General features: G+C 40.8%; 2 pseudogenes; one reads left to right on the plus strand and one right to left on the minus strand.

Moving 5' to 3' along the window:
* The window catches only part of LOC121478678, a 38,659-nt pseudogene extending 21,830 nt beyond the window's left edge, over positions 1–16,829 (minus strand).
* Positions 16,830–19,590: 2,761 nt separating this feature from the next.
* Positions 19,591–26,330, plus strand: LOC121478679 (annotated as a pseudogene).
* Positions 26,331–26,890: the final 560 nt, after the last annotated feature.

Genomic DNA, 26,890 nt, shown 5'->3' on the forward strand with positions numbered 1-26,890 from the left:
GTGCACATAGAATTGTGTTTCTCTGCCTGTGAGGACATGGAGCCAAATATATCTGGATTATAAAGAAGAAATTCAGATGATGACCCAAGTATTTGGAAGCATTCTTTCTTTTATTCCACCCTCTTCCCTCTGTCTACCTAAGTATCTGTTCATCCATCCATCCATCTACCATCTCTCCATCTATCTTATAGGTCCTGAGGAGAGACCTAGAAAGAAACATGGTTCTGTGGGCTGTGAAAAAAAAAAATGCAGTAATCACTCCCAGGCAGGTAGATTGGAATTTAAGGGGCCACCTTGTTTGCTATGGGAGAAGCAGGGAGATGGTGGGAGTGAGAGAAACAGGAGGAAGGTTGGTGAAGGCATTGAAGTGATTTCCCTGTGAAAAATTTCCAGGCACATCTCCCAAACCAGTTTCATTACAGGATCTGGCATAAAGTGGAATAAAAAAAATGGGATTTATATAGGGTACACAGAAAAATATCTAGAAGGATACACAGCAATTTATAACAGTTATTATTAGAGAATGAGATTATGAGAGGGGAGAAGCAGGAGGCTTTACTCCTTTACATACCTCGGTTTTATTTGTAAAAACTTCTTGTCATGGAACATTCCAAATATATACGGAAGGAGAGAGAATAAAAACAAAATAGAATACCTGTATTATGTCCCAGGTTCAACAATTATAAACTCATGACCCATATGTTTCTTTTTTCTTTTTTTTTTTTAAAAGATTATTTTTATTTTTACTTATTAGAGAGAGAGAGAGAGAGAGAAGCAGGCTCCATGCAGGGAGCCTTACATGGGTCTCGATCCCTCCAGGATCATGCCTGGGGCTGAAGGTGGCACTAAACCGCTAAGCCACCAGGGCTGCGCGACCCAAATTGTTTCATTTTACCCTACTCCCCCAGCCTATTTCTCAACTCTCCAGCTAATTTTAAAACAACTCCCAGACATAGCATTCACTAGTAGTATAGCAGTTGAAAAAAGAAAAAAAGAAACATGTTCTAATATAAATAAAAAAGAGAAATTAATTTGGAATCTATAATAATTCAAATATGGTTGAAGTTTCCATTGTCTAGTTAATTTTCTTTTTAAAGCAGTAATTATTATACCTGGCTGATCACTGGAATTTCCTGGGAAACTTTTTAAGCATTTAGGTTCCAGAGCCCACCAGGACCCATAGAATTGAAATCTCCATGGTGGGCCCAGGGATATCTGTGATTAAAAAGTTCCATATATGATTCTGATGATGAGCCAGGTTTGGGAACAGTTGGTCTACTTAAGATAAACTGTTTCAAGTACCTTCAAGCACTTTGGAAAGACTTAATTCCATATAAGCAGTTGATACACTAATTACAAATTTGCCTTATCTAGTCATTAAATTAGGTTCCCTAAGGACTACTCTGAATCCTTTGGATTAAAGGAGTAGTTGAATCTAGTTAACCCAGTTCTGATTAGTATATAGCTATAAAATAGAAAAACACATTTTCTTAAAATATTCTACAATTCATACTTATTATCAATGTAATACTAGTCATTGCTATAATTGGTGAAAACATGTACTTTATTTTTGCCAGTAGATTCCCTAATTTTAAGGTAAGTGGGATCTCAAAGCAATTAGACAATTTTCCTAAGGATATATAACTGTTCAACGGCTGATCCAGGGCAAATGCAAAACCTGTTCTGTGATAGGCATTGGCGGTTCAATACAAATAATATGGGGTTCTAATGTTCCAAGGACTTAGAGTTTAGAGAGGAAGACAGACAAGTTTTGTGCACATGACTTTAAGTCCAGAAGCTCAAAATACCTGCAGCCTAGAGCAGTGATAATAAAGTAGTGAGTTGATCTCATTAAACAAACTCAGGTGCCCAGAAGTGAAACTGTTTTAATTTTTTCCAGAATGGAACTGTTGAAATTTTTCTATTTTGAACTTTTAGCCTAACAACAAATGACACTTTATTTTAGTCGATGTAAATGATTGGGGTCACTTCAGGATTTCCTGGACTGTCTCCTTCCATGGAGTTGAATTGAGTTCTGGGGGGCATCAGAATGCCCAGGCTGGGGAGAACTTAATATCATCTTCCACCCTACAACTACTGAGCATTATATCTCACTTCTCTCTGGTCCATAAGGGCTGGTCCACATAGATGGCAGCTGTAGTTCTTTATTCTAACCACAAGGCCTTTTCAGATCTGGGTCTCAGCTGCTCCCACAATAGTCTTGATTATCCCCAGACAGTTGGCTGTTCCATACACTGTGCTGGTATGGTATAATAAAAAGTATATATTTTATCTTTTTCCTGGTTCTTGGCTCCTTAGAATTTCCTGAGAGACAAAATGATAGGAGCATCTTTTGTTATTCATAGGCCCTTAGGGTTTTAGGATGGGGACTGGTCACCAGAAAGACCAAACCTTGATTAGAAGCTTGGAACTTTCAGGTCCACTGCTCTACTCAGACCTCTGGGCTGAAGATTGATTTCAATCACTAATGGTCAATAATTTACCAATCACCGTATATTGAAATCTACATAAGAATCCCTAAATGGCTGGGTTCAGAGAGCCCTGATACTGGACTTTGGGAAATTCCATGGTTTTTGCCAATTACTGGACTTTATCTGGGAACTGAGCACAGATCCTTCTTACTCTTGGATCTTCAGATTGATCTGGTGATTCTGTTATGGACACTGCCGCCAAAAGACTTGGCATGGTATGTGTGGGGATTGATGGAGGTAGGTGGGGAGAGATGGGAGAGTAAATGGCATGGGTATCCCTCTTAGGGATACACCAGGGTCCACGTTTCTTCTCCCTACTTAGTTATTGCACTACTGGTTTGTGATATCCCAGTATTCCCATAGAGTGTACTTATTTTTCAGTAGCATAATGCCAGTGTGTTTCCCTTTGATCTTTTCTCCTCTTTGACTCAGCTCCCCAGATTATAGAATATTATGTAGTCTACTATGAGTGGGGATTGGGAAAAAACTATCTTTGAATGTCTTTGACCACACACATTCTTTCAAATCTTTTAATTTATGGCATAAACTATGACTTGACTTCTTCAGAGCTTAGAAAATGTCAATGCCCTCCAGCCAAGACCAGCAGGAACATACTTACAGTGGAACAAACTTGGCATATTATTTGGTGCAGTGAGGGAGAACATATACCATAAAGAATCAAGGTGTTGTCTGTAAGAGGGTGTTAGAAAGGACTTATTATAGAATTTGGGCTTGTGTTAAGAGATTTTAAAAGGGTTTAAGAAAATGGGGTTTGGTCTGGATTGGATGCTGTCAGGAAGTAGGGTAATTCTATGATGGGGTATCTTAATACATTTTATCTAGCAGGAGGAAAGATTAGACAGACGCTAAAGCTATAATTGGTAAAGAAGCAGCAGTCATTCATATTAACTGCAGGTGGGGGGTGTTGGGTATTTTTGTAGCTTGGAAAGGTCTGCGTTTTGACTGTGTTCAGACATGATTATGAACTGGTTCTTGTTTTTTTTTTTTTCTTGATCCATTATGGTTTCATAGTAGCCTTGTCTGATATTGACATTCTATGAAACTTTTTATGATTAACAGGAGAATACCCAGACCTATCTGTGGGTGCTGAGCCAGCTCCTAGCAAAACCAAGGCTGATAGTATTTAGCCAGCTCCCAAGTGTCAGGGGCTGCTTTTTTCTTTCTCAGTATATGAAATCCAGATTTATGACCTCTAAATGGATTTTTGAAGCACAAAAGCCAAGAGCACATTATTTATGTTTTCCTGTGTTCCTGAAGTCTAGCTCACCAAAGAGAGGGGGAGCCTTGAGATATCAGGTAATCCTAGAGAAAATGATGTCAATTACAATGTTAAATCATTATTCTGTTATCTGTACAATAACATTAGCACATGATTGCTACTATGGTGGAGGTAGCATTGTACAATGAGAACCTAACGCAGCCTCTTCTTGGAAGATGTAACCTTTGAGATAACTTTTTCACCAAAAAGAGGAAGAGGGAAGAAAAGTTATCCTAGGTAGAAAGAAAAGCACGCATTGGCAGAGCTGGGGGAGGAAAGGATATACTAGGGCAGTCAGTCATGGTACTTGCCTTGCTCACAGTTCCTTCTACGTAAAAGCAACATATTCCACTCCTGTCCAAAGTTGACTGGATCAGAACTGCTTACTGACCCAAAAGGGCAGCCACTCTTTAGGCTGGACAGCAACTGATGAGGTTGCTCTGTACATAAAGAGGAGCTGGGTCAATCCGATTTTCTCTCTTTTTTAGGATTGTGGACCAGGATATGCCAAGAGAAAGAGGCTTTGAGGGGCCCAAGTTGAAGTTTAAGGGCTGTGTGAAGAGGAGCCTTGAGGAAAACTGATAGTCAAGAGGGATCATGGACAAAGTTATGGGCAACAGGGATTCAAGCCAGAGAAATGACAGGTTGAAAGAATAAGCAGTGGGATGACTGCAACAGACAAACCCCAGCTATAGAAGATACCTGATGATAGCTGAATCCTCTTAGGGCAGAGTGACAAAGTAGAAATCATTCACTCTTGTGATTCCTCTTTTTCTGTGGGTGGAGACTGATTTGACCAGTCTTTGTTCTTGGAGTTCAGGTCCTTTCCTCCTCCTCAGCACTCCACAGATAGCCTTATAGTGCTCCTCCTCTGACTCAAACCTATCTCAGTTCTTTGAACTGAAAGAACCCAACTAAAGCAGGTACAGAGGGAAGTAGGGACCAGATCCTGGTAGGTGCAGTCTGCTAAGACTTGGGGCTTCTAAACAAACATCCTGTCAGAACTCATTCAATGGTGAGTGACAGAAAACTGTTTTTTTTTTTTTTTTAAAGATTTATTTATTTATTTATGATAGACATAGAGAGAGAGAAAGAGGCAGAGACACAGGAGGAGGGAGAAGCAGGCCCATGCCGGGAGCCCGACGTGGGACCCAATCCCAGGACTCCAGGATCGCGCCCTGGGCCAAAGGCAGACGCTAAACTGCTGAGCCATCCAGGGATCCCAGAAAACTGTTTGGTTTAAGACCAAATGGCATTGTGTTAGATAACTGTAAAGTCCAGGGGTAGTGTGAGGCAAGCTGGCTTCGGGGCCTTGGACAAGTCATCAGGACTGTCTCCCCAGGTCTCTGCACTGTCCTTCTTGTGTAGTCTTCAGGCAGGCTCCTCTCTAGGTTTATATCCCATGGACATAGAGTGTCCTCTTCTTGGTTGCTTTGGAAAAAGTCCTGGGAAAGTGGATTAGGCCAGCTTGAATTAGGGATCTGTCCCTGAATAAATCCCCATGGCTGTTAATACCTGGTGGATTAGTGGGACTGGCCCTATTCAACTTCAAGGATGAAACTGAGGGTAGAAGTTAGGCAAATTTAGCAATCTGTCAGTGTGTCTTCATGTTTTTGTGCTTGTGCATTTATACACCTTTGTAAGTTGTAGCCACTAGGAGATGAGGAGCCTAGACAAGAAGGAAAAAACAAAACACAGCCATTATGTGGACGCAAATACACCTTTTAATTTCAGTAAGAATTAGTTCAGAAACCAGTATACATTCAATGTTTTCATTACTTGTTTTTTTTTTTTTTATATTTCAAAATAGCTTTGGGACTTGATGTAGTTGGTGGCACCATGATTCAGGGGTCATAGAACCTGCAGAAAATGAGGTTCGTGATGAGCCTAGAAGGAAACCAGCAGTGTGTAACAGAAGGAAGCGTAGTTTCTGGAGTTCAAAGTGTTGAATCTGGTTCTGTCATTTATTGGCTTGAGTCATTTACTCCCTCTGGGCTTCAGGATCTGTAATTGGGGATGGTGAAAAAGATCCTATAAGGTTGTTGGTGAGGGTTTAATGCAAGATAAAATATCTGGCACATGGGAGTCGCTATTGTTATCAGGAGCCTGCTTCCAGGCTTCCAGGCTTCCAGGCTAAGGGGCTCAGCTTCCAAGATTGTCCTGCCTTTAGACAACACACACCCAATCACCACAAACTCCCTGTTGGGTGGTATTGCCTGAGTCTACACCCAGCCAACTCCAGGTAAAGAAAAACCCTGGTTGAAATCAGTTGACAAGAAACACTTTGAAATCCATTAGTTGAATTCGGCTGATAGCCAGTTAACAATTAGCCAAAATAGCCTGATTATGATTAGAGAAAACATGTCAGAATTCAGTCTTTGTATTTTCTAAATTAGCTTGTGCATGTGGTTATCGATTCCTGTTATAAATGATGTTCTAAAACCTTCTACCCAGCAGTTTGTAAAGCAGCCCTAGAAAGAGTGTGTATGTGTGCGTATGCATTTGTGTGCACGTGTTTTGTGTGAATAAGAGGAACAGTGGTGTTGCTGAAGGGACCATGCATCTGGAACAGAGGCTGATGAAGAGCCTGGCAGGTGGTAGGATCCTTGCCAAAGCTGTGACTGGTTTTTGGGGAATGACTGAGGGGCCTGACTCTCACTTGAGGCTGCTGTTGCTGTGGCTGTCTTCTGTAGAGAGTAGGCCCAGAGAAAATGTCTCAATGGAGAATTCAAAAGCTGGTTTTGAATAGAACCTTGCAGCAGCCAGTGCAGTAAGAGGCCGTCATTGGGAACCTGGCTTTGTGGCTCACGAGCTAAGTACTGGGCCAGAGCTATGTCATCCATGCATTAATGCATCATCTGCCTCATTCTTGGAAGTCAGGCCAGGTGTGTGATTGGCAGGGTGAACTGGCTCCAAATCAAAGCCCACGTGGACATCCTGAACTTTTTTCATTGACCCTTTCTCTAGCTTATTGGAGGGGAATAGTGGAAGCGTGTGGGACAGTTGCTTGGCAGTTGGAGTTTTATGAAGGTAATACCAAGTTTTAAGGCTTATAGTTAGTGAGTACTGCTGGCTTCCAAATCCTATTTTCTAGCCCAGAAATAAAGTTCAATGAGAGTTTGTTTGTGCATTCATTTGTTCGTTCATTCATTCTACCCTGTCTTCTTAAAAGAACCAGATTTTTCAATAAAAAGAGAAGCCACTGAAGGGCAGGAATATAGATGTACCTCAAACTTCAGTTGATATTTCAATATAATTGATCTTAAAAATATAGTTCTGAGCTTCCTGGAAGGGAAACACACTGTATCTGATAAAGGGAAGCATACCAGCACATCTCCAGAGAAACTTTTTCTTGTTATAATTTCCTTAAGTACCAAACAGGTGCGTAAATTCCTCTACTCAGTGGCTCTGCAAGTGTGGTCCCTGGGCTAGCAGCATCTGGGAACTTGTTAAAAATGCAGACTCTCAGGCCCTACCCCAGACCTAGGAATCAGATACACCTGGGGTGGGGCCCAGCAATCTGAGCTTTATTTACCAAACCCACTAGGCATTTCCGGAGGGATCTTGAAATTTGAGAACCACTGTTTCAAATGTGCTTAAGGCTTAAAGAGCAGCCTTTGATGCCTGCCTGCCTTGTTTAGCAAGGCCTTAGCAACCTGCAAATCAGGTGATCCATTTCTTGGCCTTCCCCAGACCTTTGTGTAACACGGGAGTAGGGAGGCCAGACGGTCTGTCACCAGGTTTCTTCAATCCCAGCTTGTTTTTAGAAAGATGATAGCTATTTTTGAAAGACAAATTTCTCAATTCTATCAGTTTTCTTTTTTCTTTCTCTTTCTCTTTCTTCCTCCCTCCCCTTTTTTACAAAAGTAAACACTTTATTATTTGTACATGAATCAGGTTGGTCTGAGGACACAGGAGCACCTGGCTAACTCCTGTAAGTAGCTTTAAGCAACGGGAGGGTGTTTGTGGTTATTTACATTTACTGTAGCATCATTTTTATTATCTACTTGCTAAGCAGGGGGAGGCCCAGAATGCACACATCAGACTCAGGAGCAACATGCTGGGGGTGTCAGAAGTAGGGAATACAGAGCAGCCATGGCCTCTGTTTGAAAGGCCTCTGTGGGGCAGCCCCAGTGGTGCAGCAGTTTAGTGCTACCTGCAGCCCAGGGCGTGATCCTGGAGACCCCGGATTGAGTCCCACGTCAGGCTCTCTGTATGGTGCCTGCTTCTGTCTCTGCCTCTCTCTCTTTCTTTCTTTTTCTCTCTCTGTCTCTATGAATAAATAAATAAAATCTTAAAAAAAAAATGAAAGGCCTCTGTCTGTGGAGGTTTCAGGCAGGAAGAGTCCTCTGCAGTGCAGGTCTTCTGGGGGGGTGGGGAGGAACCCTCTGAGGGGGCCTGGAAACGGGACAGCTTCTGCTGGAAGAGTGCTTGCCAGGACAGCTCCCTCCCAGCTCCCATGGCAAGGCCCTAGGGGTCTGGGGAAGGTGGACAGAGGCCCCCAGGGAGGGGGTATGTATTCTTCCTCTCTGAGCAGCTGCAGCAGGATGTTTTTCTTATTCTTGAGCCAGCTGTAGACCTGAGTATTCTGAAGCCAGGTGGGCATATGCTCCTTCTTAGTGTTCGGGGATGAATCTGAAACTCATGCTTCTTTGTTTTACGAACTCCATCTGCATCATTCGATGAATATATTTAGTATGTAAGCCATGCTCATCCTTGTCCAGCTGTAACTCAGCATCTTCTACATGGTGTTTATATTTGGGGCTGGTTGCTATAATTGTTATCATTAAGGAGGCGTTCCACCCACTAAATGATATCAATGCCTTGGATTCTGTCCTCAAATATGTCAAAAGCAGTTTGGAAGCCATTTACCAATAAAAAGTTCACAAATTTCATCACCTCCATGTCTGTATCCATAAAATAAGTGGTAAAGACTTTCTGTAATTCTTCTGGCGAATTGCTTGTTTTCAGAGTTCCTCTGGCTGGAAGGTTACTAGAGGGTCTAGGGACAGCAGCTGGAGATGGAACCTGGGGATCTGGTGATCTCAGCTCTGTAGGACACGCCAAGGACTCCTCAGGAACTCTAGCTTGATTACATGGCTGTTATACAGTTGATCCCTTGGGAGCCCTGGGGAGGAGGGGTCTCTTTGTGTGGGCCTCTCATCTTGGTCTCAGGGGCTGGGGTAGTTGAGGCTGGCCTTCTGCACAGGGTGTGGGTCCTCCTGCCTGAGTACAGCCAGCTGGACCGGCTGCTGGTAAGCTGCTCGAGGGTAGTCATGGCCACATGGCACCTGGTAACAGGGATCTCAAGAATGGTGGTAATGACAGTTCCTCTGAACATGTGGGGGAGGGTTGGGAGGCAGCATCTGTGCACTTGCTGGGTACCTCTGAGGTTCAAACTGAGGGAATTCCCTGGACCTGAGAGTTCTGGGGAGGTCCTGGGGATAACAGAGGTGAGGGGCACAGAGGCCTTTCCAGCTGCCTGATTCCCAGGATATCCTGGGGCTGGGATCATACTCTGTGTCATTGTAGTTAGATCTGGAGCTACTCAGTTCTTGTGAGGCTGGGGCTATTGCGCCATCTCTTGGCTACTGCCCCAGGTGTCCGCTGAGGCATTAGGTAAACTTTGGTCTGATTTGTCTGAGTCATGGCCAGTGTCAGGAGAAGGTGCTGAAAGCCTGAGATCTAGTCTTTGATTCCATTTTTCCATAAATGAAAACTGATGCTCTGGAGGGAGGGCTCCAACCACAGACTAAGGCTCATGGCTACAGAAGAGTCTGAGGGAAAATCTTTGCCTGGGTCTTGGTTTCTCCTCCAGAAGCTGTCTTCACTGGTCCTCCAGGATTTTAGTGTGCAGGCAGGTGACCTGCTGGGACACAGGCCATAGGTGCTTTGAAAGTTTCAGGGGTAGGTGAGTCTGAAAAAAGCCTCCTGAGGAACCGTGAGGGGTTTGGATCATAAACAAGCTGTTGGGTGCCATGTTCCTTAGATTTGGAGCAGATGGTTCTGATTCTTCCTTCAGGGAATATCTAGGATTGATTATCTGACATGGGTATGGTTCTGATTTATCAACCTCCACAAGAATGCTTGGGTTCCTTCTAGTTTCTTAGTGCCACTAAGTCCAGACAGACTGGTCCTCTATCAGCTCTTTTCATCTTCAGACTTGTAGTGAGGTAACATAAATGCGCTTTTGCATTTTCTTCAGCTGCAAATCTTTGTCAGTACTGTAAGGGAAAAAACCCTATAAAATATAACCAGTGTAGTTTCTTTGCAGTTTCTCCCTTAATATGTGCCTTACTCTTATTAGAGGTAGAAATTTAATTTACATCTAGTAAATCTAATCAAATTTCTAATTCCCCACAAGGTACATTTATATTTGTCTTCTCTATTGAAATCAGCATACTCATCCATCTGGATATTTGTAGAACAGCTAGCTTTTTCTTTTCTATGGAATTCACACTTCTACTTTTTTTTTCCCCTAAAGCAAACTTAATGAACAATTTAAGAGCAAATGAAAAATACAGATATTTGTTCTCTAGTTTCAAAGACAAATGAGAAACTTGATGTTTTGTTTTTTATTCAGGTATACCATGTTACGTAAACTCACTGAATGTATATCACACTGTTGAAATATCTTCAAGGGGGATCCATGGATGGCTCAGCAGTTGAGCATCTGCCTTCTACCCAGGGTGTAGTCCTGAAGTCCTGGGATCGAGTCCCACATTGGGCTCTCTGCATGGAGCCTGCTTCTCTCTCTCTGCCTATGTCTCTGCCTCTCTCTCTCTGTGTAAATAAAATATTAAAAAAAATAAATATCTCCAAGGTTTCTGCATTTAGAGCATCTCAAACTTTTGGCCAAGGTCAAGTAGCATATCATGTGTGTGATCTCTCTTCTTTCATCCACCCTATCTAGGACAAAGCTGATCTTTTTCTGTATAAAAGCACATGGTCTTGATTATTGTAGATATATATATTAGTCTTGAAATTGGGTAGACTGATTCTTCCCAATCTCTCCTTTTTTTCAAAAATAGTTTTAGGAGCATCTGGGTGGCTCAGCCAGTTAGGCATCTATCTGCCTCAGGTCATGGTCCCAGGGTCCTGGGATGGAATCCTTCATCGGGCTTCCTGCTTAGTGGGGAGTCTGCTTCTCCCTCTTCCTCTACCCCTTCCCTCACTTGTGCATTTGTGCTCTTTCTCTCACTCACTCTCTCTCTAAAATAAATAAATGAAAGAAATATATTTTAAAAATTAGTTCTAATTATTCTAGTTCTTTTGCTTTTCTATATAAATTTTATAATCTGGCTTATATCTGCAAAAAATATTGCCAGGATTTTGGTAGGAATTACATTAAACTATATGTCAACTTGGAGAGAGTTGACATCTTTATCATGCTGAGTGTTCCAATCCATAAATAATTGTATGCCTCTCCATTTATTTAGACTTCTTTGATTTCTTTTATTAGCATTATTTTTGAGCATTCAAGTCCTTTATGTTTTATTAGGTTTATACCTCAGTATTAATTTTTTTGAGAGATTTTAAATGGTATTGTGTTTTTAAATTTGGTATCCATGTGTTCATTGGTGTATGTGGAACCATAATTGAGATTTTTCTGTTTATCTAGTATCCGCTCATCTTGTTGAATTAATCTATTAGTTCTTGGAGGGTTTTTTCTTTTTTTTAATTCCTTGGGTTTTTCTACGTAGATAATCATGTGATCTGCAAATAGGGTTAGTTTTAATTCTTCCTTTTTCATAGGTATGCCTTTTCTTGCCTTACTGCACTGGTTCGAACCTATAGCATTATTTTGAGTTAGAGTGCCAAGAGCAGACATCCTCATCTCATTCCTGATCTGAGGGAGAATGCACATTCAATTTTTTCCCAGTAAATATGATGTTAGCTATAGTTTTTTTTTTAAAATATGATCTTTACCAATTTGAGGATGTTTTCCTCTATTCTTAGTTTTCTGAGATTAAAAAAAAATCATGACTGGGTATTAGATTTTGCCGAATGCCTTTTCTACACTGATTGATCATGTTATTTACCTTCTTAACCTGCTAATGTGTGGATTACATTGATTTTTGAATATTGAAACAGCTTTGCATCCCTGGAAAAAAATCCTGCTTAATCATGGTGTATCATTCTTTTAACAAACTGTTGAATTCTGTTTGCTAATATTACATTAAAGGTTTTTGCATCTGTTCTCATAAGGGATATAGGTTGGCAGTTTTATTTTTTTGTATTGTTTTGTCTGGATTTGGCAGTAGGGTAATACTGGCTTCATAAAATGAATTAGAAAGTGTATCTTCCTATTTTCTAGAAGATATTGTGTACAACTGGTATTAATTCTTCCTTAAATATTTGGTAGGATTCTCCAGTGAAACCCTCTGGGCCTGGATATTCCTTTTTTTTTTTTTTGTAGTTTTTAAATTATGAATTCAATTTTCTCAACAATTACAAGGGTATTCCAATTACTTATTTTGTATTGGGTGAATTGTCACAGTTTGTGTTTCTTGAAAAAGTGGGCCATTTTACCTATTATGTATGTATGAGGAGTTCTTTGTGTGTTCCTTTACTTTTTTTGATGTTTGCATGGTCTGCAGTGATCTCCCCTATTTAATTCCTGATATTGGTAACTTGTGTGTTGTCTTTTTTTCCTCCTTAGTTTTGTTAGAAATTTATCAGTTTTATCAATCTATTCAAAGAAACAGCTGCTTGTTTCATTGATTTTTCCTTAATGTTTTACTGGTTTCAATGTCATTGATTTCTGCTCTGTATTATGTCATTCCTTCCACTTGCCTTGGGATTATTTTAGTTTACGTGTTTTGGTTCTTGAGTTGGGAGCCTAGATTATTGATTTTATACTGTTACTTTTAGTGCTATAAAATTTCCTCTAAACACTGTTCTAGCTGTGCTCCACACCTTTTGATAGTTTGTGTTTTTATTTTCATTCAGTTCAATTATTTTTTTTATTTCCTTGAGATTTCATCTTTGGTTTTTTTTTTTAGATTTAATCTTTGACCTAAGGATTATTTGGAAGTGTGTTGTTTAGTTTCTGAGTATTTTAGGATTTTTTCTTTATCTTTCTGTTATTGAACTTTAGTTTTATTCCATTATGGTTGTTGAGTACACTCTTAATATATTAATTCTCTTAAATTTTTGAGGTTTATTTTATAGCTCAAACATGATCTGTCTTGGAATTTGTTCCATGAGCCCTTGAAAAACATGCATTCTGCCATTATTGGGTGGAGTGTTCCATAAATATTGATTAGATCTTGTTGGATGAATGTATTGTTGAGTTATTTTTTTTTAATATTTTACTTATTTATTCATGAAAGACAGAGAGAGAGAGAGAGAGAGGGAGAGAGAGAGAGAGAGGCAGAGACACAGGCAGAGAGAGAAGCAGGCTCCATGCAGGGAGCCCGTTGTGGGACTCGATCCCAGTTCTCCAGGATCACGCCCTGGGCTGAAGGCAGATGCTCAACCACTGTGCCACCCAGGTGTTCGGTGGAGTTCTTTTATATCATATTTTCTGTCTAGTTTTATAAATTGCTGAGAGAGGGGAGAGTTGAAGTCTCCAACTATGATCGAAAATTTGTCTCTTTCTCTTTTCAGGTTTTGTTTTGCACATCTTGCAGCTCTCCTGTTTTGTGTATACACATTTAGAATTGCTGTCTTCTGGGTGAATTGACCTTTTTATCGTTATATAATGTCCTTCCCCAACTTTGGTAATTTTATTTGCCCTAAAGTCTACCCCTGCTTTCCTTGGTTACTGTTGCATGATATATAGTTTTCTATTATTTTACTTTCAATCTGCCAATATCATTACATTTGCAGTGAATTTCTTGTAGATAACATATAGTTGGGTCAGGTTTCAAAATCCACTCTGCCAATCTTAGTCTTTTCATTAGTACATTAAAATAATTTACATTTAATGTAATTATTGATATGTAAATATTGACATGTTGATATGTTAATAAGCCTGCCATTTTATTTTTGTTTCCTCTTTATTCTGTTTTCTTTTTCCTGCCTTCCTATGGGATGCTTGAACATTTTAGAGAATTCCATTTTGATTTATGTATGTGTTTTTGACTGTATCTTGTATAGATTTTTTTTAGTGGCTGCTCTAGATATTACATTATGTATACACATAACTTATTGCAGTCTATTGATGTTATTTTACTAGTTTGAGGGGACTATAGAAATCTTACCTCTTTTTATGTCTCTTTATTCTCTCCTATTTATAATGTAGTTGTCTTAAATATTTCCTCTCCATTAGTGGAATCTATATCAGAACCACAAGATTCTATAACTCTTGCTTCCGTATCAATTATAATTTAGACCACTTCAGTGTAGAAGTAGTCTATGTACCATAATTTAGCTGGTAGTTCTTTCTTCTTTCTTCATGTTCAAAGTTTCCTTCTTTTTTCATTTCCTTTTTGTTTGGAGAGTTTTCTCTAGCCTTTTTTATTCTAAAAGAAGAGGTGTGTGGATGGGGTGCCTAGGTGGCTCATTCAGTTAAGTGTTAGACTCTTGATTTCAGTTCAGGTCATGATTTTGGGATTGTGAGGTAGAGGGCTCTATGCTCAGTGGGGGAGTCTGCCTGAGATTCTCTCTCTCCTTTTCCACTCGGTCTTTTCCCCTGCTTGTGCTTTCTCTTTTTCTCTCTCTAAAAATAAATAATTTTTTTTTTTAAAGGAGAGGTCTGTGGTGATAAATTCTTAGGTTTCCTTCTTCTCAAACCTCCTGCCTCATATCCTTTCCTCCTTGGTTGGTCAGTGACCTTACTGCATCATTCAGGAGCACTATTATTTCTCCAGAGCCAAATATTCAAGTTTCTCTGCCCCTGTACTGACATTCTGTCTTTTGTTACAGTGGAAGAAGCATCCTTCAACGTGTGCTAGAATCCTTTCCTCTTCTCATCTTCGTTAGACCTCTGTTCCTGCAGCCATCTTTTTTTCCTTCCTATATCTTCAGTCTGTCCTATACTACTGGATCATTCCTGAAGGCCTACAAGCACATGCTCAAGTATCTTCCATCTTGAAATGAAGAAGAGCAAACCAAACACCACATCTTCCTTGACACCAATTTCCTCTGTAGTCACAACCCCATCTGTACTCGTTTTCTGAGCAAAACTTCTTGAGTTGTCTATTCCTGCTGTCTCCATTTTCTTATTTCCCATCTAAGAGTTAATATTAAAATGAAAATTAAGTTATATTACGAAACTTTTCAAATAAATGGAAAAGTTCATTCATTCATCATTCTACTGGTTTTTGCCTCTACTCTTCTGTTATATACTGTTCTTGTCAAAGTCACCAATGACTATGTTGCCAAATCAATTTACCTTTATTTTCATTTAACTTATTCCTATATTTATTTCAATGATACCACACTTTCCTGGTTTTACTTCTAGATTTTCCACCTTTCCTTCACTAACTTCTCTAGACCTACTAGGAGAGTGTAGGAATGCCTTGGGTTCATTCCTGCCTTTCTCCTTTTCCATATTTTCTCTCTTAACCTCATCCGGTCTTATAGCTTAGATACCACTATAAATTGATAACTTCCCAGTTTGATCTCCAGCCCTGACCTCTCCCTTGAACGCCAGGCTCAGATATGCATGCTTGACACTTCCACTTAGTCTAATTGGCTCCTCAGACTTACTAGGTACAGTTTAGTTAAACTCTGGGTTTTTAACATCCTTCCCTACCACCCCTTCCTCCTTAGGCTTTCTGAATCCTCATAAATGTCATCCTCTCAGCTGTTTCAGCTCTAAACATAGGAGTCATTTCAAGTCTTATCTGTCCCTCATCCCTATCCAAACTATTAGAAAATCATCTAAAATACATCTGGAGTGCTTTGGCTTCTCTCTGTCTTTAATGTGCCCACCCTAATCCAAGGCACCCTCACTTTGCGTGGACTAATGTTAATAGCCTTCTTTGTGCCCTCTGCTTCTACTCTTGCTCTTTTGTGAAACCAGAGTCTTAGGTTTAATATAAAATAAGCCTGAAACTACAGTATAGTATGGTAATAACAACTTGGCACCACTCTAATGAATAAAAGTTAATGTTAACAAAAACTTGGGCATTTTTTACTTCAAATCTTATTTTTTAAAAGAAGTAAAATAATATTAATTAAGTTAAACTTCTTCATGTCTTCTTCCTAATGCCATCCTGGCTTTCCTTCCTTTTCTTAAAAAATTTTTAGGTGATAGGGTTAAGATGGAGGAGTAAGGTAACCTTAAGCTTGCCTCCTCCCTTGAACACTGATACATAAATATCAAATCATTCTAAACAAGAAATTGGTCTAAGGACTGAGAGAACAAAGCTGCATATCTATAAGCAGAAAAAATGACTACTACACAGAAGGTAGGAGCTGTGGAGAGTTGATTTGGGAGAGAAAAGAGCCATGGGCCCTGTGGAGGGAAGGATGCCCTGATCATAGAGAGGGGAGTGAGGGGGAGAGAGGAAAAAAAAGTGAAAAAAGAGTGAAAACATGTGCAGGGATCACACAAGGAAAACTCTTCCCCAAAACCATTGACTTGAAAAATAAGGTAGTTTAAATACTGCAAGTTTTTGTTTTTATAAACAGCAGAGTGCAGAACCTCAAGTTTCAGAGGTCAGTGCCATCACCAGGGTTGCTGGCAGGCTTGGTGGTGCTCTGGTCGGGGAGGAGGGCAGAGACCTGGGAATGGACAGCCTAGCTTAAGGATCCTCTGGGTTGATGAAGAAGGGCATTATATCATAATTAAGGGGTTATCCACCCAGAAGATCTAACCAAAGAGGTAAAAGATGTACACTCTGAAAACTATAGAACACTTAGGAAGGAAATTGAAGAGGACACAAAGAAATGGAAAAATTTTCCATGCTCATGGATTGGAAGACCAAACATTGTTAAAATGTCTATATCACCTAAGGAATCTACACATATAATGTGATCCCTATCAAAGTATCACCAGCATTTTTCACAGAGCTAGAACAAACAATCCTAAAATTTGTATGGAATCACAAAAGACACCAAATAGCCAAAGTAATCTTGAAAAAGAAAAGTAGATCTGGAGGCATCACAATTCTGGCCTTCAAGCTCTAGTACAATGCTGTAGTCACCAAGATAGTATGGTACTGGCACAAAGACGCATAGATCAATGGAACAGAATAGAAAACCAATGGGATGCCTGGGTGGCTCAGCGGTTAAGCATCTGCCTTTGGCTCAGGGTGTGATCCTGGAGTCCCAGGGTCGAGTCCTATATCGGGCTCCCTGCGTGGAGCCTGCTTCCCCCTCTGCCTCTCTCTCTGTGTGTGTCTCTCATGAATAAATGAATAAAATCTTAAAAAACCCAGAAATAGACCCACAACTCTATGGTCAACTAATCTCTGACAAAGCAGGAAAGAATATCTAATGGAAAAAAGACAGTCTTTAACAAGTGGTGTTGGGAAAACTGGACAGCCACATGCAGAAGAATGAAACTCACCACTAGCTTATGCCATACACAAAAATAAAATCAAAATGGATGAAAGACCTAAATGTGAGACAAGAAACCATCAAAATCCTAGAGGACAACACAGGCAGCAGCCTTTCTGACATGGGCTGTAGCAACTTCTTACTAGACACATCACCACAGGCAAGTGAAACAAAAGCAAAAATGAACTATTGGGACTTCATCCAGATAAAAAGATTCTGCACGGCAAAGGAAACAACCAATAAAACTAAAACGTAGCTTATGAAATGGGAGAAGATATTTGTAAGCAACATATCTGATAAAAAGTTAGTATCCAAATCTACAAAGAATTTATCAAGCTCAACTCCCAAAAAACAATCCAGTTAAGAAATGGGCAGAAGACATGAATAAACACTTTTCCAAAGAAGACATCCAGATGGCTAACAGACATGGAAAAGTGCTCAACATCATTCATTTAGGGAAATATAAATCAAAACCATGATGAGATACCACCTCATGCCTGTCAGAATGGCTAAAATTAACAACACAAGAAACAACACATGTTGGCAAGGATGTGGAGAAAGGGGAACCCTCTTGCACTGTTGGTGGGAATGCAAATTGGTACAGCCACTCTGGAAAGCAGTATGGAAGTTCCTCAAAAAGTTAAAAATAGAACTACCCTATGACCTAGCAATTGCACTATTAGGTATTTACCCAGAGGATACCAAAATACAGACTCTAAGAGGTACACGCATCCTAATGTTTATAGCAGTGTTATAAACATTAGCCAAATTAGGGAAAGAGCCCAAATGTTCATTGACTAATGAATGGATAAAGATGTGGGGTGTATGCGAGCGTGTGTGTATGTGTGTGTGCGTGTATGTATATAATGGAATATTACTCAGCCACCAGAAAGAATGAAATATTGCCATTTGCAATAATGTGGATGGAGCTAGAATGTATTATGCTAAGTGAAAAAAGTCAAAGACAAATACAATATGATTTCACTTATATGTGGAATTTAAGAAACAAAATAGATGAATCTACAGGAAAGGGAAAACAGAGCGAGAGAGGGAAACAAACTATAAGATTCTTATTTAAATAAAGGTTTTTTTGAGAGAGAGAGTGCGAGTGAGGGGAGGGGCAAAAAGAGAGGGAGAGAGCCAAAGAAACCAGCATACTCTGCTGAAAGCAGAACCCATTGTGGGCTCAATCTTACGACCCTGAGATCATGACTCTAGCCAAATAAAAAAAACTTAAATAAATTAAATTAATAAATTAAATTTATTAATAAATTAATAAATTAAATTTACATAAATTTATTACTATTTCATATATTCTGTTGTTACTGTGTAGAGATGCATCTGATATTTCAATGTTGTTGTTTTCTGTAACTTTACTGAAATCATTCATGAGTCTTAATAGTTCTTTTGTCGTCTCTAGAGGTTTCTCTCTGTATATATCTCTTGTCATCTGCAAACAAAGACAATTTTACTCCTCTGAATTGAGTGCTCCCAAAGGTACTTTTGTCTATGAATTGTTGACAAATTATTGTTTTTTAAAAAAATATTTTATTTATTCATTCATGAGAAACACACACAGAGAGAAGCAGAGACACAGGCAGAGGGAGAAGCAGGCTCCATGCAGGAAGCCCAATGTGGGACTTGATCCGGGGTCTCCAGGATCACGCCCTGGACCAAAGGCAGCGTTAAACCGCTGAGCCACCCAGGCTGCCCAAATTATCGTTGATGTGGGATACAACTGAGGGATATCTTATTTGGCATTTCTTGCTGATGTCACTTATCCTCCTTTTCTCCCTTTGTTAATATTGCCACTATGATGAATTTGTTATATGTCTTCCTTGTCTGCATTTTCCTATCTTTATTTCCCATATTTGTATACAAAGTCTAGCATGTCTATGTTTAGTATGGCTTTGTATGTTTTATTAACATTTTTTTTGCTTTTTTTCTTTGCATATTTTAAGCATTTACATATTGATAGAAAGCAAATTCATTTGACTATTGAATAGAATAAAAATTCACTGGCTGGATATGCTTCATTTTATTTATTCATTGATCAATAGTTCACTGCCTTTAATATTTGATTATTATCAAGAGAGCTATTATATGCAGCCTTGGACATGTCTTCTTGTGCAATAGTCAAGAATTTGTCAGATTCCAGGAATGAGAGTGAAAATATCAGAGAGGGTGACAGCACATGAGAGACTCCTAACTCTGGGAAATGAACAAGGGGTAGTGGAAGGGGAGGTGGGGAGGGTTGGGGTGATTTGGTAATGGGCACTGAGCGGGGCACTTGATGGGATGAGCACTGGGTGATATGCTATATGTTGGCAAATTGAACTCCAATAAAAAAAAAAGATTCCAGGAATGAATGTAAGTGCTGGATCATATAGTACTGCATTTTTAATTTTACCTGAAACTATCAAACTGCTCTCTAAAATGACAGAACATTCCCACCAGTTCTGAGTGTTCTTGTTTCCTTATATTCTCTAACACTTGATATTTATTATTCAACCTAAAAAATATTTGGCAGTTTAAAAGATATGAAACAAGTGATCTTTCAAAAAACATTAAAAGGATTATGTCACATTATACCATCCCTATCCCCAACCCATCAAGGATCTTTACATATAGAATAAAATCCTAAACAAACAAACAACCAAAACAGAACAACTCTCTCTCTCTCAAAAAAAAAAAAAAAGATTAAAATCTTCCATCATTATGAACACCATCCTCGGTGTGACTCACATAGCTCAGATCTGCCTGGGGGAGTCCACCACCATTCGCCACCACGGTGAACTTCACAGTAGACCAGATCTAGGCCATCATGGATAAGAAGGCCAACATTTGAAACAAGTCCATCATTGCCTACAAGGACCATGGCAAATCTGCACTGATGGACTTGCTGGTGTGCAAGGCCGGTATCCTGTGCTGGGGAGACCTGCTTCACTAACATCTGGAAGGACGAGCAGGAGCGCCACATCACCATCAAGTCAATGGCTATCTCCCTCTTCTATTAGTCTCGGAGATCGACTTGAACTTTATCAAACAGAGCAAGGATGGCTCCGGCTCTCTCACCAACCTTCTGAACTCCCCTGGGCATGTGGACTTCTCCTCAGAGGTGACCAAATCCACGAAGGCATGGTGGTGGTGGACTGCGTGTCCAGTGTATGTGTGAAGACAGAGATGGTGCTGCAGCAGGCCATTGCTGAGCATATTAAACCTATGCTGATGATGAATAAGATGGACTCGGCTCTGGTAGAGCTGCAGCTGGAGCCTGAGAAGCTCTGCCAGACCTTCCAGCACATTATGGAGGATGTCAGTATCATCATTTCCACCTACAGGAAGGGTGAGAGTGGCCTCCTGGGCAGCATTATGATTGACTCTGTACTTGAGACTGTTGGCTTTAGGTCTGGACTCCATGGTTGGACCTTCATCTTGAAGCAGTTTGCAGAGATATATGTGGCCAAATTTGCTGCTAAGGGTGAGGGCCAGCTGGGGCCCACTGAGTTGGCCAAGAAAGTGGAGAACATGATGAAGAAGCTGCAAGATGACCAGTATTTTGATCCAGCCAATGGCAAATTCAGCAAGTCAACCACCAGCTCTGATGGCAAGAAGGTACCATCAATATTCTTCAGGCTCATCTTGGACCCTGTTTTCAAGGTGTTTGATGCTATCTTGAATTTCAAGAAAGAGGAGAAGGTAAAGCTGTTTAAAAAGCTGGACATCAGGATGCCTGGGTGGCTCAGTGGTTGAGTGTCTGCCTTTGGTTCAGGGCATGATCCCTGGTTGAGGTTCGAGTCCCACATCGGGCTCCCTGCGAGGAACCTGGTTCTCCCTCTGCATATGTCTCTGCCTCTCTCTCCCTGTGTCTCTCATGAATAAATAAATAAAATTTTTTTTTTAAAAAGCTGGACATCAAGCTGGACAGTGAAGACAAAGACAAAGAAGGCAAACCGTTTTTGAAGGCTGTGATGTACCACGGGCTACCAGCCAAGGATGCGTTGCTGCAGATGATCACCATCCATTTGGCCTTTCCCATAATAGCTCAGAAATACTGCTGTGAGCTCCTGTATTAAGGGGCCCCAGATGAAGAGGCAGCCATGGGCATTAAAACTGTGACCCCAAATGCCCCCTTATGATGTACATTGCCAAAATGGTGCTGACCTCTGACAACGGTTGGTTCTGTGCCTTCGGCTATGTGTTCTCAGGAATGGTGTCCACTGGCCTGTAGGTCCAGATTGTGGGGTCCAACTACACCCTTGGGAAGAAGGAGGACCGGTACCTGAAGCCCATCTAGAGGATAATTCTGATGATGGGCCATTATGTGGAGCCCATTGAAGATGTGCCTGGTAGGAATGTTGTGGCTCTGGTGGGTGTGGACTAGTTCCTGGTGAAGACCGGCACTGTTACCACCTTTGAGCATGCCCACAATGTGTAGGTTATGAAGTTCAGCATAAGCTTTGTTGTTCGGGTTGTTGTGAAGGCCAAGAATTCAGCCGACCTTCTCGAGCTAGTGGAGGGTCTAAAACACTGGCCAACTTGGACCCCATGGTGCAGTGCATTATTGAGGAATCAGAGGAGCACATCATCTTGGGGGTTGGGGAGCTGCACCTGGAGGAGGCCTTGGAGGAGGACCATGTGTTTTTTTAAATTTATTTTATTTTTTATTTATTTATTTTTATATTTATAAATTAATTTTTATTGGTGTTCAATTTACCAACATACAGAAAAACACCCAGTGCTCATCCCGTCAAGTGTCCCCCTCAGTGCCCGTCACCCATTCCCCCCCACCCCCCGCCCTCCTCCCCTTCCACCACCCCTAGTTCGTTTCCCAGAGTTAGGAGTCTTTATGTTCTGTCTCCCTTCCTGACATTTCCCACACGTTTCTTCTCCCTTCCTTTATATTCCCTTTCACTATTATTTATATTCCCCAAATGAATGAGAACATACACTGTTTGTCCTTCTCCAATTGACTTACTACACTCAGCATAATACCCTCCAGTTCCATCCACGTTGAAGCAAATGGTGGGTATTTGTCGTTTCTAATTGCTGAGTAATATTCCATTGTATACATAAACCACATCTTCTTTATCCATTCATCTTTCGATGGACACCGAGGCTCCTTCCACAGTTTGGCTATTGTGGACATTGCTGCTAGAAACATTGGGGTGCAGGTGTCCCGACGTTTCATTGCATCTGAATCTTTGGGGTAAATCCCCAACAGTGCAATTGCTGGGTCGTAGGGCAGGTCTATTTTTAACTCTTTGAGGAACCTCCACACAGTTTTCCAGAGTGGCTGCACCAGTTCACATTCCCACCAACAGTGAAAGAGGGTTCCCTTTTCTCCGCATCCTCTCCAACATTTGTTGTTTCCTGCCTTGTTAATTTTCCCCATTCTCACTGGTGTGAGGTGGTATCTCATTGTGGTTTTGATTTGTATTTCCCTGATGGCAAGTGATGCAGAGCATTTTCTCATGTGCATGTTGGCCATGTCCATGTCTTCCTCTGTGAGATTTCTCTTCATGTCTTTTGCCCATTTCATGATTGGATTGTTTGTTTCTTTGGTGTTGAGTTTAAGAAGTTCTTTATAGATTTTGGAAACTAGCCCTTTATCTGATATGTCATTTGCAAATATCTTCTCCCATTCTGTAGGTTGTCTTTGAGTTTTGTTGACTGTATCCTTTGCTGTGCAAAAGCTTCTTATCTTGATGAAGTCCCAATAGTTCATTTTTGCTTTTGTTTCTTTTGCCTTTGTGGATGTATCTTGCAAGAAGTTACTGTGGCCAAGTTCAAAAAGGGTGTTGCCTGTGTTCTCCTCTAGGATTTTGATGGACTCTTGTCTCACGTTTAGATCTTTCATCCATTTTGAGTTTATCTTTGTGTATGGTGAAAGAGAGTGGTCCAGTTTCATTCTTCTGCATGTGGATGTCCAATTTTCCCAACACCATTTATTGAAGAGACTGTCTTTCTTCCAATGGATAGTCTTTCCTCCTTTATCGAATATTAGATGACCATACAGTTCAGGGTCCACTTCTGGGTTCTCTATTCTGTTCCATTGATCTATGTGTCTGTTTTTGTGCCAGTACCACACTGTCTTGATGACCACAGCTTTGTAGTACAACCTGAAATCTGGCATTGTGATGCCTCCAGATATGGTTTTCTTTTTTAAAATTCCCCTGGCTATTCGGGGTCTTTTCTGATTCCACACACATCTTAAAATAATTTGTTCTAACTCTCTGAAGAAAGTCCATGGTATTTTGATAGGGATTAGATTAAACGTGTAAATTGCCCTGGGTAACATTGACATTTTTACAATATTAATTCTGCCAATCCATGAGCATGGAATATTTTTCCATCTCTTTGTGTCTTCCTCAATTTCTTTCAGAAGTGTTCTATAGTTTTTAGGGTATAGATCCTTTACCTCTTTGGTTAGGTTTATTCCTAGGTATCTTATGATTTTGGGTGCAATTGTAAATGGGATTGACTCCTTAATTTCTCTTTCTTCAGTCTCATTGTTAGTGTATAGAAATGCCATTGATTTCTGGGCATTGATTTTGTATCCTGCCACGCTACCAAATTGCTGTATGAGTTCTAGCAATCTTGGGGTGGAGGCTTTTGGGTTTTCTATGTAGAGTATCATGTCATCGGCGAAGAGGGAGAGTTTGACTTCTTCTTTGCCAATTTGAATGCCTTTAATGTCTTTTTGTTGTCTGATTGCTGAGGTGAGGACTTCCAGTACTATGTTGAATATCAGTGGTGAGAGTGGACATCCCTGTCTTGTTCCTGATCTTAGGGGAAAGGCTCCCAGTGCTTCCCCATTGAGAATGATATTTGCTGTGGGCTTTTCGTAAATGGCTTTTAAGATGTTGAGGAAAGTTCCCTCTATCCCAACACTCTGAAGTGTTTTGATCAGGAATGGATGCTGTATTTTGTCAAATGCTTTCTCTGCATCTAATGAGAGGATCATATGGTTCTTGGTTTTTCTCTTGCTGATATGATGGATCACATTGATTGTTTTACGAGTGTTGAACCAGCCTTGTGTCCCGGGGATAAATCCTACTTGGTCATGGTGAATAATTTTCTTAATGTGTTGTTGGATCCTATTGGCTAGTATCTTGTTGAGAATTTTTGCATCCATGTTGATCAGGGATATTGGTCTGTAATTCTCCTTTTTGGTGGGGTCTTTGTCTGGTTTTGGAATTAAGGTGATGCTGGCCTCATAGAACGAATTTGGAAGTACTCCATCTCTTTCTATCTTTCCAAACAGCTTTAGTAGAATAGGTATGATTTCTTCTTTAAACGTTTGATAGAATTCCCCTGGGAAGCCATCTGGCCCTGGACTCTTGTGTCTTGGGAGGTTTTTGATGACTGCTTCAATTTCCTCCCTGGTTATTGGCCTGTTCAGGTTTTCTATTTCTTCCTGCTCCAGTTTTGGTAGTTTGTGGCTTTCCAGGAATGCGTCCATTTCTTCTAGATTTCCTAATTTATTGGCGTATAGCTGTTCATAATATGTTTTTATTTTTTTTTTATTTTTTATTTTTTTAAATTTTTATTTATTTATGATAGTCACAGAGAGAGAGAGAGAGAGAGGGGCAGAGACACAGGCGGAGGGAGAAGCAGGCTCCATGCACCGGGAGCCTGATGTGGGATTCGATCCCGGGTCTCCAGGATTGTGCCCTGGGCCAAAGGCAGGTGCCAAACCGCTGCGCCACCCAGGGATCCCCCATAATATGTTTTTAAAATCGTTTGTATTTCCTTGGTGTTGGTAGTGATCTCTCCTTTCTCATTCATGATTTTATTAATTTGAGTCTTCTCTCTCTTCTTTTTAATAAGGTTGGCTAATGGTTTATCTATCTTATTAATTCTTTCAAAGAACCAACTCCTGGTTCTGTTGATCTGTTCCACAGTTCTTTTGGTCTCGATTTCATTTAGTTCTGCTCGAATTTTAATTAACTGTCTTCTTCTGCTGGGGGTGGGGTCCATTTGCTGCTTTTTCTCTAGTTCCTTTATGTGTAAGGTAAGCTTTTGAATTTGAGTTCTTTCCAGTTTTTGAATGGATGCTTGTATTGCGATGTATTTCCCCCTCAGGACTGCTTTTGCTGCATCCCAAAGATTTTGAACGGTTGTATCTTCATTCTCATTAGTTTCCATGAATCTTTTTAATTCTTCCTTAATTTCCTGGTTGACCTTTTCATCTTTTAGCACGATGAGGACCATGTGTTTATTCCTATCAAGAAATCTCATTCTATAGTCTCATATCACAAGACCACCAGTGAGGAGTTGAATGTGCTCTGCCTGTCTATGTCTCCCAAGAATCACAACCCTCTGTACATGAAGGCATGGCCCTTCCCTGACAGCCTGGACAAAGACATTGACAAGGGTGAGGTGTCTGCCTACCAGGATCTCAAGCCTGCTATCTGGCTGAGAAGTATGAGTGCGATGTGGCTGAGGCATTCAAGATCTGGTGCTTCGGGCCTGACAGCACTGGCCCCAACATCCTCACTGACATCACCAAGGGTGTGCCGTATATCAACAAGATCAAGGATAGTGTGGTAGCTGGAGCTGGCTTCTAGTGGGTCACCAAAGAGGGGGCTCTGTGTTTTCCTCAAAACATGCATGGTATGCAGTTTGATGTCCACGATGTGATCCTGCATGTGGACGCCATCTATCTTGGAGGTGGCCGGATGGATCATCCCTGCAGCCAGGTGCTGCCTCTTTGCCAGTGTGCTGACTACCCAGCCCCGGCTTATGGAGCCTATTTACCTTGTGGAGATTCAATGTCTGAAACAAGTGGCTGGTGGTCTCTCTGGTGTCCTGAAAAGAAAGTGGGTTCATGTTTTTGAGGAGTCCCAGGTGGCCAGCATCCCCATGTTTGTTGTGAAGGCCTATCTGTCTGTGAATGAGTCCTTTGGCTTCACTGCTGACCTGAGGTCCAACACTGGTAGCCAGGTCTTCTCCCAGTGCATTTTTGACTACTGGCAGATCCTGCTTGGGGATCCCTTTGGCAACACCAGCCACCCTAGCCAGATGGTGGCTGAAACACAAAAGGACAAAGGCCTGAAAGAGCCTTCCTGGCCCTGGAAAACCTCCTGGACAAAGTGTAGGCAGCCCTCCTCTGCAGCCCAACACCTGGGTGGGACTCAGCATAGCCGCTGCACCCAGGTGAGGATCGACCACAGTGATAAGCCCTCGCATTCTCCATGACACCTCAACACTGTCCAGACAATGATGCTCCTCCACCTGTCAGGTTCTGGGGCCCACTAAATGCCATCACTCAACATGAACAGTTGATGCCATTTCTTTCAATACTTATTTCTAGATTTCAGAGGCAACAGAAATGCCTTGGCAGCAGGGACTAATTTGGCTGGTGGAGGTGGGGGAAGTGGGATGGGACTTTCAACACTTCTTTTTTCTGTTTCAGAAACTCAAATGTCCACACAAAAAAATTTTTTTTTAACACATTAGGAGGTTTATTTGGGTAAATGGCCTGTAGTTGATTTTCCCCCAGAAAGGGAGAAGAAACAAGTGGTAGACCTTTCTCTTTGGATAGAAGCTAGAAGGCAGGAAGTTTTGTGCAATGTCACTGTGAGCACTCCCAGCTATATTAGTGTCATTCGAACAATAAATTTGATATAGTCTGAAAAAAGAATAAAATCCATGCTTA

This window comes from Vulpes lagopus, chromosome 19, assembly GCF_018345385.1.
Source record: "Vulpes lagopus strain Blue_001 chromosome 19, ASM1834538v1, whole genome shotgun sequence".
NCBI classification, from domain to species: domain Eukaryota; kingdom Metazoa; phylum Chordata; class Mammalia; order Carnivora; family Canidae; genus Vulpes; species Vulpes lagopus.